The sequence below is a fragment of the Zonotrichia leucophrys genome, chromosome 3 (genome assembly GCF_028769735.1).
Source record: "Zonotrichia leucophrys gambelii isolate GWCS_2022_RI chromosome 3, RI_Zleu_2.0, whole genome shotgun sequence".
NCBI lineage: Eukaryota > Metazoa > Chordata > Aves > Passeriformes > Passerellidae > Zonotrichia > Zonotrichia leucophrys.
The window spans coordinates 47,414,417-47,431,652 of record NC_088172.1 but is presented as its reverse complement, the minus strand read 5'-3'; the positions used below and the strand labels follow the sequence as shown (position 1 = coordinate 47,431,652).

Genomic DNA, 17,236 nt, shown 5'->3' with positions numbered 1-17,236 from the left:
CACTGCAGGCCTTTATGCAAGTTAATCTGCTCTGCCAGGTAGCAACACAGATCAGCTCCTCCTAAGGTCTCTGTTGTTATCACTAACAAGGTCACAGTACCTGAGCTGTCACATCTAAAGACTGTTCCAGCATCTCAACACTAATTTTTGGTGATTCAGAGGTACAGGTGGGCTCTCAATTACAATGCCATTGTATTTGTTCACAGAGTCAGAAAAAACAGTGTTGGAGGTTTAGGTTATTCTATGTTAGCAAATCAATTAGGCTATCATTATATCACAGCTATTATTAGTACATTAATAATGGCGGGAAAATTTTCTTGGGTCTCAAGAATCCCACAAAAATAAGCAAACTGGTTAGTATGATGCTATTTCCAGTATGTCAACAATAGTTTCAAATACCAGATACAAAAACAGATAGTCACACTATTTCACAGAGAATGGAAAGCATAGTTCAAAAATAATTCTGGTATACCACACAGTCAAACATTTTTGTCCATTTATGGATGACAGAGAAATAAACGATTAGTAAGTTAACAGTAAACCTCAATTATGTCTTCAACTGCAGACTAGAATGATCCTGCCAGACAACCACACGGGGGCATCAGTAGAACCTGTAAGCATCCACACTACTACTTAGCCTATTGATGGGTAAACACAAGTTACAAAGTGCACACAACAGCAGCAGTTTCAAGACACAGATTACTATTTTACATGTCTAAAACAACAGAAATGTTGAAATATGAAGCCACTTCTGCTATGCAAATTATCCATCACAACCAATTTCTTCTGTAACTGTAAACAGCTCCACTGTCACTTGTATTATAATAACCACTCTCTTTGTAGAACCCAAAACTAAAGGTACTATAAACAGAAGGAACCCACTGGGACCAAAGTAACCTGTGAGCAGTGAGACACTAAGAGAAAGACATGCTGAAAAACTGTGGGCCAAATTTATGGAACTGAATCCTAAGCTTTGGTAGCAGAATTCACTTACACAGGATACATAACTTGCATAACAACTCCCTCTTTTTTTTTTACCATCAAAAATCTGTGAACATTATTGGGAGTTAAAGCCAAACAATTCCTTGGTAGTACATGAAGAAAGGTCAGCTAAACAGAACAGAATAACTGCTACCTCCTCAATTCTACTTGCTTCCAGAATGTCCGAGTGTTGTAAGCACAGGGGACTTGACATAAAGCACATAACTTGTGAACCCTAAAAGGTCTGCCTCCCTCACCTCAGACACCCACACTCCATACTGCTGCCCTACATTTTAAACATACACAGCTCATCCATGGGACCGAGTCCTCTGATATATGGCTAAATTGCTTTTCATTTTATCTCTATAAATCAGCATATTACTGTCCTGATATTTTGCAGAAAACCACCTCCTTCAGTTGTTCCAGTTAAGACTGAGTTCCTAATAGAGAGCCTGTGGAACAGCAGACTGCCAGGCCTTAGGAAAATTAGAATAATTCTAGCACATGGGGACTGATCAACAGCAATGCTGGCTAAGGCATGGTGCCCTAGTTAAGGACCTATTAATGGATGCATTGCTGATAACATGCTGGCTTATCTGGTGTGTTGTGCATTTTCAGTGCCCTCCATTTGTAAAGTCTATATATCTGTGTTTTAACATATTTGACCTGCCCTGTAATTGCCCATGTAATTTAAAACATTATCTCAGTTGACTCGTGTGATCATGACAGATGTCAACATTGACTGATGCTAGCTAACATTTTAATTTAGGAGGAGATGCAAACTATTATTAGCATGCATTATAGGCTGCAATTTCTTCACAAAGACTTGTAGTAATTTTTCACTCTTTGAGGTCCTCATTTACTTTATTGTTACATCACCTCATGCCATTAATATTTTACTTACTTTGCTTTAGCCTGGATATAGCCATTGTTAATTAAAGAGATAAATATCAGTTTAACTTAATGTTCTCCTGACTTACACAAAGCCAGTATAATGTTCAGAATCAAGCACTTAGAAATTAGGCACACTTAAACTAAAGTGAATGCATAACTATGATTGTTTGAGGCACCTTGTTAAAAACTGTTGATCTGTGATACAAATATAGACAGCATAAACAATTAAGAGATGATTCCAACAAGAAGCTAGATGTCCAAAAGACAGAAAATATAGTCAGGATTTTCCAGTTAGTGCAAAATTTAAATTTCTGGCTTTAGGATCTTCTCAGATAATCACAGAGCATTTGCAGCTATCAGTCAGTCTGGTATGTCTAAACATTTAGTCAAATTTCTGAACACACTGCTGAAGAGAAAAGAAAGCAGGGTCAGTAAAACTTAGCAGACTACTGAATGATAACAGATGCAGTATGGGTTACTCTTTTCTTTTAGGAAACTACTGCAAAACTCCCAACTCTGTGTAAAATAATAGGATGAAGAAATTGGGAGAAGAAGATTAAGCTCGAAGTGTAGCTACAGGAAGCTGTCAGCAGCTCACCATACAGTTTTCAGTTCAGAATGTAGGGCAAAGAGTGAAATACAATGACACCAGCTAATTACTTTTTCAGTAGAAGGCTAGCAACACATTGCCAAATTACTTCAAATAGATTTATTTAAGCAGTTAAAGCAACAAGTAAAAGCAACACTAAAATTATCTATGCAAATTTGAAGGCATTCACTAAAACTCACAGAAAATAGACAGAACACTTTTAAACAAATCTTTATTTATGATTCCTCTTTTCTCACAGTTCTGTTCAAAGGTCACAATTCAACACATGTTCCTCCTAGAGGAAATACAGCAGCAGTGCTAATGTAAGTATGGAGTAAGAGACAGCTTTAAAGTATAGCAGACATTATGGAACAGTTGGGACTGTCCAGATTATTCCAACCAGAGCATGCCTGAAGTGCAACCAGTCTCCAATTTTGTGAGATATTGTCACAATGTGCTGATTCTGAACACAGGCACTGAGCTCTTTCACTTCCTTATGAAAATCTCAAGGGCTTGAGTCTGCAGAAAAGGCCCTTCCTAGAAAAACATGGGTAAAGTAAATGGGTTAGACAGCTAGATTAGTGTGCATATCTATTTATTTATACAAGAGCTCAAGTTCATTATGTGACTAAAATGTGAATAAAGTAATTACTACTTTAACAGCAATGAAAGAAGTGCAATAGCAGTACAGTAAACCAGACACCTGATAAAGTAAAAGGACAACTTTCATCTGACTGTTTTTTCCTAAAACTGTGCCGAAGAATTAGCAGAGTAAATATCAAAAGAAAAAAGTTCTGTAAAACTGAGCTCATGAACTGAGCTTGACATTTGAAATAGTGGCTGATAGAGCTGCAAACATTGAGGACCACACAAAGTGAATAAAGAGATAGAGGAGCATGCAGAAAGATTAACCAGATCATGCAACTATGCACGAACAGCCTGGAATGTCAGAGATAGAATGTAATGTAACCAAGGCAAATGCCAAAAAAATTAAGGTAACAAATGCAAACATGCTAGAAAGCAAGGAAAAAAATCAAACCAACAAAGATACCTATGCAAGCAATGAGAAAACATGACAGATTATAATAAAATCAAAAGAGAAAGTAAAAAAAGCATCTGGTTAGAGAACTCTTTGATTTGTAGGAAATATGTAAGGTCTGTGGGAGTTAACTAGTCAGATACACTTGTAGCTTCTGGCAGATTTGGCAGCTGATCACATCCTCCAGGTTCAGCTGGAGGACAAGATTTTACAGAACAAAATTCTCCTTTTCCTTTCACATCACTTCACTGTTCCTTCTCTATAGAAAGGATCTACCATCACCTGCCCAGAGGCCAAAATAATCACTTCAGTGGTGCTTTATTTAGACTTCTAATTTAGGCTTCTCATTTACTCTTTCATTTTCCTCATCCTAGGGTATCAGTAAGACACCAGCAAGAAGCAAGAAGGCTTGCTGCAGTCCTCTCAGAAGTCATGGACTGCTCTACACTTGTTCAGTATAGACAACTAGCACAGCCACCATCAGACAGAGTGGATCATAACCCCCAGCCTCAGACACTCACACCACCGGGCTGCCCTGAAACACATGCATGTGGCTTCTCAGGCTGCCTTGACATGCCAGGGTGTGGTTCTAAGAGAGGCACATCCCAACTGAGAGCATTCCAGGTTCCTGCAAACTCTGATGCTTCTGCCTTTCAAATAACTGTGAATTTGAGAAAAGGTTCAACACAAGCCTTTGGCAATTTTTCACAGCTGAGTTGATGAGTGGGTGAAAGAATGGGTCAGAACAGAGGGCACTCAACATTTCTGCTGTAGCCACTGAAAGCTAAATTCAGAAGTTGCCTACTACATAATTTGAAATATAGTTTCTGTACTGTCAGAAAACAGGATATACAATTTGGTATTTTTGTTGTTGTTAATATTGGCAAATGTCTATTTGTTGCAATGTTTTATTCAGGATCTTTGAAGGATCCTGCTGCAAACTGCAACCATGAACAAACACCCTGAGCACCTCAGATTGGTTAAAAGTTTTGTCTAGATTTTTCACATGGACAGTCCACCTCCATATAGTTTCCAAGCTACAGAAAGATGCTTGTATAGCAGACCTCTATTACACGCTTACTGATAACACGTGGCAGCCTTGTGCCACTCAGACAGAAGGAGCCTTCCCCATCCTAGGAACAGACAGTGACAATATTGACCCTGATGGTTTCCCAAGGGCTGTTACTACATGCCTTTGCCATAACAGGAGCACAACACTCAGCTCATCACTGCCAGACATGCTGAAAGGAGGGAGACAATACTAGGAACTGCTTTATTTAAGCTGACTTAAATATCCAAATACAAACCCAACTGCTGTGCACTCTTCCTAACTTTTCAGTTCATAATTAACATGTAGATCCAGAAATCTAGCATGAAAAATCCCCATCTGAGCAGCAAAATAATGTACCCATTTTGCAGGAAGTTTGTGTGTGCACATTATATGGAGGCAGGACCTTAGAAGACAAACCCAGATGTGTCTGCCTGCTTTGGGACTAGTGAGACAGATCTCCAAACTAGCCTAGAAGAAATTACAGCTTCTCCAGCTCATAGGTCTTCCCAAAGAAGACTCCCCTGCATGAAAACTCTTTCCTGATAAAATATTCTCACTTTTATTGAAATCATTATAGAAATATGAATAAAGAGCATTTTTGTTATCATCAAAGATTGACAGAACAGTTTGGATTGAAGTGACCTTCAAGATCTTCTAGTTCCAACCACTTTGGTATGGACAGGGACATCTTCCAGTAGATTATGGTGCTCAAAGCTTCATCCAACCCAACTTTGAACACTTCCAGGGAGGGTGAATCTACAGCTTCTCTGAATAATGAGTTCCAGAGCCTCACCATGCTCATAGTGAATTATTTCTTCCTTATATCTAATTTAAACCCATCCTCTTTCAATTTAAAGCGATTTCCCTTTGCCCTACGCCTTTACATGCAAAGTCCTTCTCCTGCTCCCCTGTAGGCTCTGTTTAGGTACTGAAGGTGCTGTAAGGTCTCCCCAGAGCCTTCTCTTCTCTCAGCCTGCATTTATTGGAGGGGTGCTTCAACCCTCTGACCATCTTTGCAGCCTCCTCTGGACTCATTTCAACAAGTCATTAATCATTAACAGATGTTAATGACATCATCATCATCCCCTGGTGCCATAAATACCCCATGTGATCCTGCTCACAGAGGATCAGTATCTGTAAGGAGATTCCAATTTTCTTTCCATCTGAGGTATGATGCAGGTCATGCAACTCCTAAAGCAGGACCATGGTGTCACATAAACTGCTTTCTGGGAGCAGAAAGCAGTTTATGTGAGTTGCTGGGACATCCATGTCACTCTAAAAGCCACAAGTCCTGCAAGCTCTCAGAGTTGGCCAGAAATTGAGATACCAATGTGCCTTTTTTGCTAGCTTGAAAATGTGTAATCCATGCATGATCCAACAATTCATGCATGCTACAGCTCCTCTCCTCTCCTCTCCCCTCTCCTCTCCTCTCTCCTCTCCTCTCCTCCTCATTCTACTGTTGTTACACTCACAAATAAGCATAGTGACACTTGTCCTTGCTAAGTGTCCAACAGCTCTAATTGCATCACACCACCACGTAACACTTGTTCTGAAAAAACAGTACTGAAGAACATTAGTGAAGTGCAACACAGCCCACAGAATATTTGTATGAAACCTTCAATTTTCCAGCACTTCCTGATTATCTTCTGATTTGAGCTGTGTGACCCAGCTGAGCATTAACATTGATTTTTTGATTTAATTACAGACACTCTGGCTTGGAGAGCTGTGACAAGCTGAAATTCAAATGAATAGGGCTTGCCCTGGCCTCCTTCTAATACATGCTGTGCTGATTAATCCAATCCTGTTCTGATTTTCTGCAGTGCAGGATATGTTTATCCATTCCCATTCCTTCACAATGAGTGCTGCTCACAATTTGCATCCCTGATTTACCACTGATTAACCATATGCCCCACATCAGCTTTGAGTACTTCACTGAAACTGTTATCACAGAAACCTGTTGCTGTAAAAGGAAGAGGGGCAGTAAGAACAAGGCAAAGGGAGGGCAACCTGTGTTTCTGAGGAAGGATTTACAGATTAAGATTTGTATGGGCTGCAAAAGGAATATATTCTTCACAACATTTTTATTCTTATCCTTTTCTCTTGACAGCACATGTGGTTGCATTACAGCTCAATGGTTAAGAACCTTTATTTCACGGATAAAGTAAGTGGATTTAATCCATTCAGTGCCAACTCATGGAAGGGGTAAGAAAGAGATGCTATTCTGAGCTAAAAAGTACTGACTCATGCCTCTTACTTTAAAATCATAACCAAATCCCATCATACCAAAACCTACTCTTAGTCAATATCACAACAAAGTCATGTTCAGGAATATAGCTATAAAAATGATACCATCATCAGATTATCACCAGTAGAATTTAACCACTTCTTAAGCTGAATATTCATTTCCTCTTTATGGAGCAATTAATGCCTGAAAAGCTGAGGGCAAAATTGTGACAAGTGATTCAGAACTTTTTTCAGAAACTACCTGAGAATCTTCATTCAAAATAGAAACTGAATTCCCAAATTACTTATGAGGTTTTGAGAGTTTTACCTTTAGGGTCTGAACCTACAATTACAAAAGGTTCCTCTTTAAGCATCTGAGCATTAGATCTTCCCAGATTCAATCTGTTACCTGGGCCATGGCTCTTCTTCTCTGATCCTACAACACAGTCTTCAAATTCCTATTTACTAATCACCAAGAAATTAAGTTATAACTGTTTCCCTAGGGCAGCTGTTCCTACCTTGTTTCTGCCTTATTTTCCCCATATGTTAGCCTTATAAAGACTTGGATTTTAGATTTTCAGACAAGCTTTTAACTGATGAATTCCCACCTTTCCTGTCTGTAGATCAATGGGGCTTTACTGCCTAACAGTCTTTGTCAATGCAAAAAGAAGAAAAGCTGTATCAAACAAGACTACAGAGGTCATATTATTCACTTCCCTAATGTGTTTATAGGAATCATCCTGTCATTATTTTGGGACAAAATCTTTGCTTTTTTTCACTCTTTATTTCAGCAGTCCATGTCTGCTTGAGTTCTTGAGTTATACATAAAAAGCAGATTTAAAATATGTTAAATGACGCATAAATTCAGTAGTTCCCCCTTTAAATTACAGTAGGCTTTATACAGCAGGGAGGTGTGTTTGTGTGTATAAAAAACAAGCATATTAATACATAAGGTGTTAACAAAATTACTATCAAAGATTTACCAGTCTTTTGCTGAAAGGATCAGTCTTTCAATTTTGCTCTTTGAAAAAATGCTTCCTTGTAGTTCACAGCCCACCTGTGAACTTCTGAAGAAGTTTCCTGTAGAAAATTACAGTGGAGGGGGAAAAATAATAATATATTATAAATGTACACAGAAAAAAGTATTTATTACAATGCATTGCCATCATATATAGGCAGCAGCAATAGTTTATTCAAAAGCTCTCTCTTGTCAGCAGTGTATGTAATTTGTGGACTTAGCATCAAATGATCATCAAGTGATTACACAAGTACCACATTACTGAACATAACCATGCATTCAAGATTGATTTGCTTATACAAACATAAAATAAACATATTAATAGTGCAAACAAATTATATAAGTTTTTTTGCCTAAACAGTCTGCCATACTGGAACACTGAGGCTGGCCCCTCAACACAGTCCTCTTCATAGGAATCACTTCACATGTTACATTTCATATTCAACTGCTCAGAAAGCATTTTGTTCTTTATACAAAATTTAAAAGAAACTTATGTTTTGTATAATGTCAATATTCAGTATAACTTCTACAAATAGAGAATCATAGCACATCTTGATTTGGAAAGACCCAAGAATCGCTGACAAGAATCACTGAGTCCAACTCCTGGCCCTGCACAGGATTCCCCAAGAGTCATACCCTGTGCCTGAGAGCATTGTCCAAGCTCTTTGTGAACTCGGTCAGGTTGGTCCTGTGACCACTTTCCTGGGGAGCCCGTTCCAGTGCTCAGCCACTCTCTGGGTGAAGAATCTTTTCTTAATATCCAACCTAAACCCCCTCTGGCACAACTTCAGGCCATTCCCTTGGGTCCTGTCACTGGTCATGAGAGTGAAAAGTTTAGCGCCTGCCCCTCTGCTTCTCCTCATATGAGGATTTTGAAGCTTACAATGAGATCTCCCTTCAGTCTCCTCCAAGCTGAACAAACAAAGTGACCTCAGCCACTCCTCATAAGGCTTCCCCAACTGAGTGAAAATGTTTCTTTGATTATTTTTAAAATATTCTCTCTTTAAAGCTGTTCTTAAAGCAAACATAAAATCTAGGGATTATTCCCATTCTTATGAAATTCTCTTACTGCCATTCTAAATCCTGCTTCTCAGAGCCTTCTACTCCCAGCTGCTGTCAAACAGCATAAATGGAGTCCTAAAGAGCACAAGTCAGGCCTATGTGGAGCAGCTTAGGGAGTTGGGGATTTTTGCCTGGAGAAAAGGAATCTCAGGGTGACCTCATCGTTCTCTACAACGGCCTGAAAGGAGGTTGTAGTGGGCTGGGGGTCGGCCACTTCTCCCACGTAACAAGTGGCAGAATGAGAGGAAGAGGCCTCAAGCTGCACCAGGAAAGGTTTACATTGGATATTAGGAAAAACTTCTTCACCAAGAGGGCTGTCAGACATTAGAACAAGACTACTCAGGGAAATGGCTGAGTCACCAACTCTGGAGGTATTTAAAATATGTGAAGACATGGCAGTTAAGGACATGGTTTAGTGGTGCACTTGGCAGACTCAGATTAACTCTGGACTCTTGGCTTGATCTTAAAGGTGTTTTTGAACCTAAACAATTCCATGACTGAAGGAAATCTGAAGATGTATATGTTAGACTGTGCTCTCTGTGGGGCAGACAAGCTGTGATCCGCTGTTCTTTTCCAAGCTGTGCAGAGTCCACAAGTCTTGCCCAACAGGTTGTGTGCATCACTGCCACTCACCTACTTCGCATTCTCTCCATTCAAATATTCTCAATTCTGAATAATTTTTAGTTAACAGGTGATTTTTAAGTGTTTTCCGTCACCAGATACATTTCAGAAATTAAAAGAAATGCTCAGCTTTGACACCAATTTGTAAAATTCCATGAAAATATGTAAAGCAAAACTTTTTGTTTCACTTCTAGCCATTGGACAAAAGTGGTCTTATTGGAACCATCTTGAAGGACAGTTCTAAAACTGTGAGATCAGATTGCATACTGTACTCCTCAGGGAAACATTATTAAAACAAAAGAAAAACTTGCAGCCAGTGAGATTTAGATGGACTGTGTGCTAAGCATAAACACAGATGTCTTCCTGAGTCACTGCCTGAATCCAGGCACCCCAGATTAACAAAAATTAAATTCTCCAATCATCAAAGACAAAACAGAGATACAGAACCTACTGCTTACTCTTGTAAACCAAATATCATTTGCTTAAGAGAATATCTGTTGCATAACAGCAGTGAATTTAATTAGTTTGTTTCAATAGTGAATTTAATTATGTTGTTTATCTGTGAACATTTATGCAAAGATATATATCTTCACATTTGCATCCTGACATGACTAATGAAAGTACAGTGTTTTGTCTTCAACTAATTCATTTTCACTTAATATGGCAATGACTGATTAATTTCATTTTCTGGTGTGGAGGCCATCCTGGAACACACTCAATGTTCCTTCAGAACCTCTGAACTTAATTATCTCCAAATAGAAGGCGGAGAAATGGAGACAATTTTTCTCTCTTCTCTTTTCTTTATCTCTGAAATTACCTGCTGTGTATCAGAAGATTTTTCAAAGACTTATGGCTAAGCAAATGCAACTCTTATTGGTGCCCAATTCTCAACAAAAACTTTTGTTGTCATTTGTGAGGCAAGTAAAATTCTTTCTGGAAACGTCTTTTGGGATTACATTTATTTTACATAATTTATTTGAATTAAATTAGAAAAAAATCACCTACATTTATAGTTCTGGTCCTACTTTTTTTAACTGCATATAAAACTATGATTGGCTTCTGTGGAAGTTTTAGATGTGCAAGGAATACAAAATTATGTTAAAGGATAAGGGCCATTTACTTATTAAAGGGTTTGACTCAATGATCCTTTTGGGTCCCTTCCAACTTAGAATATTTTGTCCATTTGTGAATCTATTTAAGTTGCTCCTCTCCCAAAAAATAGTATTATGAATACCAAATAACTATACTGGTGAGGAGATCTCGAATTTTGAGAACACAAATTTACAGATGTATCCTCTCAGTATGGAGCAAAGGTAGGTCTTTTCATTCAATTTCTAATTGTTTCAGCTTTCCAAGCCTTCTCACATCATTGTCAAAACATTTTTTCATTCCACAGTTATGGAATGTTATCTCAAACTCTGATACATGACTGATAAACAGTAAATCAGGTATGATGGCTGAGTCACAAAAATCAAGATGGCTGTGACAGCACTTCATGAAATCCTAATTACTGACATGAATTGCAAAAATTTGCACTGACTTATAAAAGGAGAGACCTGCACATGTCAATTAAAAGATTATTGTGTAGATATTCTGACACACTCCTTTCACACACACTACCGTATTTTGGAAGCTACACAAATGTGAGGAATACCACATAGAAAATGAGAAAACGTAGCATGCAAGAAGAAAATTTTTCTAACAGTGCTAGCTTTCTAAAATAAAATATTATGATTTCTAGAGGATATGCAGCAACCTATGCACCAACTCAGCATTCTGAAGTTTTAGTTGCCCAGGCCTGGTAGTCCAGGAGTAATTGCAAAAATGGAACAATACGGAGAATTGTTTAGATGTGAATATAAACAGCTTTTATCTTTCTTAGCAAAGTCTTATGCAAGCAAAACTAGTTCTGGGTCAAATATTTTTTTTTTTCCTGTGTGTCATTACCAGTTTAAAAAGTTACCTTTCAGAGCAAATTTTGACTAAATACATCCCTTTGTGAGGGGAAAAAAAAGTTTCACTTTCCAAACACTCAAAAATATTTTGGTTGCTTTAACTTTTGTGTTCAGTTTTTCTTACTTTAGCCAAACCTGTCTGCTGAATGTGGTATGGATGCCCATAGAGGGATCGTGAGTTTTTTTTATTTCTACTGAATCCTCTGCAAACAGTTTGTATCAGCAAAACTGCTGTTCTGGTACACATGTAGTATATCCTGTATTTTGCCTCCATCCTCTTTGTAATTTCCAACAATGATTAAATAAAGACATGATGAAAAGAAACTTTACAGCAACTCTTCTTTCATATTACTGTCAATAATATGAGTTGGAATGAAATGTTTCACATGTAAAAGTGATTTCTTTAACCAAAACATTTCAGGTACAGAATGAGTCATATATCACACAACTTCTGTCAAAAGAAAGACACACATCATCTAGAACTGAAATTCATCTTATTAAAAAAATATCTATTTATAAAATGTGATTCTGATCTCCACAAATTATGCTGCTCGTAAGAAACTTTTAAACAATACTCACACCATTTTTAGATTCATACATTACCAGCTGTCACAGACTGCAGCCAGACTTGCCCCCTGAGGTATTCCAAATTCTTGTCTTTGCTACAGAACATCCTACAAGCCTGCCAAGAGCTAAAAAGCTGCTGCCCAAATCAAGCAGATATATTAGAAAAGCTGAAGATGTTTATTGCAGTGACCAGTTATTTTCCCTTAATGTATCCCATTGTTCTCTCACTGAAATCTACTCTTGGTTGCCAAAACTTTTACATAGTCCTACTTGCTGGTTTTATGAAGAACGGATTTTTAAACAGTAGCTGCAAAGCTATTTTAAATCAGGAAGCTCCACCAAATGGATATTCTCTACGGGTGATGGAGTTTCTGAACTTTATTTCCTCTACAGTATTTGTCAGACAACATAGTACTTATCCTGGATAGAAGCTCAGTGAGGAAAACTCCCTTGCAAGGTAATGATCACGTTTGTAGTATCCTGCTGCATCTTGCTCTCTGCCAGGCAAAAGACCACACATATCCTTCCAAGTGTTGCCTGGGGACTTACGAGCAGCATTCATTTTACTTTCACTAAGCGACCCCTTTTTCCCCTTTTTAGGGCTCCCTGCCTGGTATCACACATGGCAAGATAAGCAGAGAAACAGAACAGATGGTGGCAACAGATGCCATTGCTCATCACAGGTGAAAGGCCATGGCTAAACTCACGATCCCACAACTCCCATGTTTCCCTCAGTCCCCCCACCTCACATATTGTTACAAATACACCATCAGGAGAGGAAGTTGGTTACACTGCATCCTCAGGCCTACTCATGAGTCTTCCAACTCACAGCAAGGCCAACACCTTGATGAAGCTCTGAATCCATGCTTAGAATTTAAACATAGCTAATTAAAATAAAACCAAACTTTCAAGTATTTTCTATTCCTTGTTTTACTTGTTTCAGGAACAACTGAGAGCAGCTAGCCAAAGGACACATTTTATTTTTTCTCAACTTTGTGTATCTGCCAATATTTTTGTACAGCAGGTTCTCTTTTTAATGTGGTCATTTAGACTGTTTTTTGTAAGAGATTTATTATACAGCAATATAGAAAATAAGATAAATGTGTTAACATATCTGGGAGCACTCAGAAGTCTAGCATTTGAAACTAACATCAGGCACTGATTTCTACTGTACATTGTCTCCCTTACTACTCTTTAATATAGATTGAAGCTAAAAGTACTTCAGAACTATTTGCACTGTCCTAACAGACAGCCTTAAAAGTGACAATGAAAAATAAAATATTTATGTCTCCTGGGAAGAGACTTCATGATTACTGCATGATGCCACCCGCCAAAAGACAAATACCAAATTCCAGTTTCCAGTCAAAATGCCAAGGAAAGACTAAAAGCAAAGACGAGGGCAAGCCTCAGAGCCATAGTTCACCTAGTCAAATATTCATATCCCACATCACGGATTTTACAACTTCTGATGTTTGCAGACACCTAAATATTTCCAATGCAACCTCCTTTCATTTTTATATGAACCTTTTTCATCATCTTCCATAAGTGTCTTAGAAGTTGTTCACAGACCCAGCTCCATTAACTTTCCATGAATTCTAAAGACCACATGCCAAAAGCCACAATTAGAAATTCAGCAGCCAACTATCTTTTAAAGCTGAAAATAATTAGTTTTAGAAGACAAATTTGTGAGGAAAAATTATGGCGGGAAAAAATATGGGCAGGGAAAGAAACCAAAATAAAAAATGCATACTTGAAATTTCTTTGCTGCATGTCAGAATGATTTCATAGAGGTGTCCAGACATTGCAGCAAACTTCTTAACTTCTCAAGGCCAAATCCAATTGTCCTCATCCCACAGTAAATCTCCAAATCTCTTACGGCCGTAATGGACTGCTGCTGGAAGGCAATGGCAAGTCTCACGTCAACTCCAGAAGGCAGAACTGGGAGGGATCAAATCTCTCTCCCATCACCATTATGTCTCCATCAAGTAACTCCTTAAATTTCCATGTCTAACTGCTATGTTAACAGCCAGATGTCTTAAACAGGCACACTTAAGCTATGAAGCAGATCTTCCATAGATGGGTCCAGGTCCTTCACGCTGACTTTGACTGAACCCTGCACTCCCTACACTCCCTGCTAGGAAACCTTCAGCAGTTGCCAATCAGAAGCTGTTTCGTTCACATGTAACTGTGGAAGTGCTATGAGAAATTAAGTAAGATCTCTGCAGTGCAACAATAAGTATACCTGATCAGAAGAAAATAAAGATATCAGAAGAAACAAAAAGCCCAGTATGAAGCTTTTACTCATGGGAAGAAAGCATCCATACAATAACCTTGGATTAGCCCTAAAACCTAGAAATTAACAAGACATTTGTTCCTGAAAACATTTGTTTTCCTGGTGCTCATTAAATTTTTGAAATATACAGTTACTTTTGCACAAATGTTCATACTGTTCACTTATTCAATTCATCTGTGTTGATGATAAAGCAATCATAACTTATCATTTTCTCTAGTCTCAGAATTCAACATTCCACTCCATAATGCCAAATTAGAAAACACTTAGGCAACAAAGTAAAAAGTCCCTGAATGCTGTTTATCAAAATAGTAGCATCTGAAAATGAATTCAAATACAGAACATCTGTTGCTGTGCTGTCATAAAAATTCACAGCTGCATTACAGATCTGTGGTCTACATTCTCTCAGAATATCGGCTGAGCTGGGGAAAAAGAACCTCAGCCCAACAAAGGAAGACAGGTTAAAAAATTTTCCCCCTGTAACAAGGGAATTAAAACGGACATAGTATCAACCTCGAGCTGAAATGCAGATATGTTCTTGAACTGAGGACAGAGATTTGCTGCCTGTAGATGCAGCCATTCTTGCCATAATCAGTATTTTGCTGGCTGGACTAGATGCTGTTGCTGTGACTCATCTGGGATATCACCACGCTGCAGAAGAAATCCTGCTGTGAACTATGTCTGTTCAATGTAGGAGTATTACAGTAGCTCACAGAAACTGTTCTGGGGCACTTACAGATGCCAAGATGCATTACTTCTCCTACAAACAGTTCAAGTGGAAAACTTGAGCCGGAGCTACTCATTTGAGTAAGATTTTATATACTGTTGGTACACATGAAAGACGGTCTTAGCATCTCTTAAAAAATGCAATTTTCAACACATAGTACACTGCAGGTTAAAAAATCCTTGAGGAGGTTTGAGAACAAGTCATACACTATTCCAAATCCCACTAACACTCTGTTCACTTGGGTCTTTGTGCCTCTAGCTCTTCTGCATCTTATCTGCACTACATGCTTTCTTCATACACTTTCCTCAATCTTTCTTACTTGTTTCCTATTTAGGAAGAAATTCTGGATTTCAGTTTTACTGGAAGGATTGTAAGATCTGAGATAGAGATCTGTTATGCCAAAAATTCTAGGAGCTGGCACCAACCAGCTCTTCAATTTAGTGCAATATTTCTCACACTGAACTCTGTACAATAGGCAACTGAAAATCCAGGAAGCAGAACAAAAACATTTAAAAAAACCTCACCAAAATTTAGCAAGATAGAACACTAATAAAGATTAAGAAACACACAGATAAGTTATGTTTACAAAGCTATTAAAACAGTGACTGGAGTTTATATCAATTAAGATGTCTCAGCTCAGTAGGGCTGAGCGCTGCCACCAAGGGAAGTGCATTTTCCGTGCTGCATCCAAGCCCAAAACTTCTCAGTTCGGTCTTGCAGTGCCCGTGTGGAACAGCAGAATCAGATGCGCCAGGGCCAAAGTTACTGCAAGTTGCAATGGAACATGCAAACACTTTGTTAATCTTCAAATCACAGTGATTTGTTTATATGCTAAAATATGACCTACAGCAACCAAGGAGTTGTCATGTAGTCGCACCTGCTGCTCCGAAATGGAGGGAAGCTTTTGGCAAGCACAGGGATGAACAGCTGCAGGACTAACATCTTACACCACCACTGCAAAACCTGCCACTGAACCGGGGTCAGGGACCAGGAACACTGTCTAACTAGCCAGATGCCTTCCCAGCCTTTGGGTAGGTTGAAAACAGATTACAGAGCTCAAGCTGTCACTGTCACCAATGCCACAGCCTGTTTGTGTAGGGCATGTGGAAAGTATCAACCTCATTAACTTTACCCAATCAAGGACCTCTTCAAGGGGACAGTAATCTGAGAGGGGAAGTGATAAATAAAAGCACAGGGACACAAACTGTTAGACAAGGGATAAACAGATACAATGTCAAAAACCTCCAGATGTCCTCTGTCTGTGTGTGTGAGTGTCTGGGGCACCTGTTTAGCCTTGCTACTGGTCAAACCTCCAAACAGGAAAGCAGCTGCCATGTCCATCACCTGGAAAGAAGACCTCTAGGTTTTAGGGCACCTCAGACTGGGATCCAGCAGCCAGGAAAAACTGTCAGGCTCTGGAGCTGCTGGATGGAATGGCTGCTCACAACATCCCATAACTGTTTGCTGAAGGCCGCTGTGTAGATTGCCTGCAATACTACACTCAAATGACCATTTCTTAAGTAACAGACCTTCTTTACATGACCCATACTACCAGCTTCCCATTAAGAAAAAAATTATTTCACATTCATAGTCTTAGCTCACTGCTTCTGGAAGACTGCTGAGAATTTTGAAATACAATACAAAAGGAATCAATCTTATCCCTCCCACCAGAAAGTGGTAAAGTAAATAAAGTGGTAAAGTTTTTATAAGTAAAAGCATGCCATAAAAATTAAGATAAGCCCAAACTTTGTTTAGTTACCTAGTTATAGGAGTGTTACATGAACTAATCTTTAGTTGAGAAAAAATACTGGAAAGGAAGAGGTATGGAAGCCATCAAATTCTAGTGTTAACTTTCTTCTTCAGGTTTTCTGCCTATGCTTCCCCTTCATTTCCCCATGCTCTGCATAATTTTCAAGTAATTTGTTTTATCAATTAGACATCTGAATGCCTGTATGTGCTTCAAAAGCACACAAAAAGACAAAAGGTTAAATCTTAAGTTCAAGCAACAGGAGGTTCCCATCAGTTTAAACAGGATCAGAATGTTATATGGAAGTCAGAACTATTATTTTTTTTTATTCTTAGTAATTCTTGATTTGTGCCTTGCTGATTTTCAAGATGATTGCTGCTATGGTTTATTATTTATATGCTTAGGAGTCTTTGGAGGTGTTCTTAAATCTTAAGAGGTCAGATCTTGTTTTTTATTCTTAAGCATTCATGCT

General features: G+C 38.5%; 1 protein-coding gene across 2 annotated transcripts in view; it reads right to left on the bottom strand.

Moving 5' to 3' along the window:
* TMEM200A (transmembrane protein 200A) overlaps positions 1–17,236 on the bottom strand; it is a 52,610-nt gene that overhangs the window by 13,373 nt on the left and 22,001 nt on the right. Inside the window, exon 2 of one of the 2 annotated variants that reach the window (XM_064708058.1) lies at positions 7,761–7,857. The exons of the other annotated variant lie outside the window; for it this stretch is intronic. The gene's annotated coding sequence lies outside the window, so the exon portion shown is untranslated. The remainder of the gene's footprint in view (positions 1–7,760; positions 7,858–17,236) is intronic. 2 annotated transcript variants of the gene reach the window in all.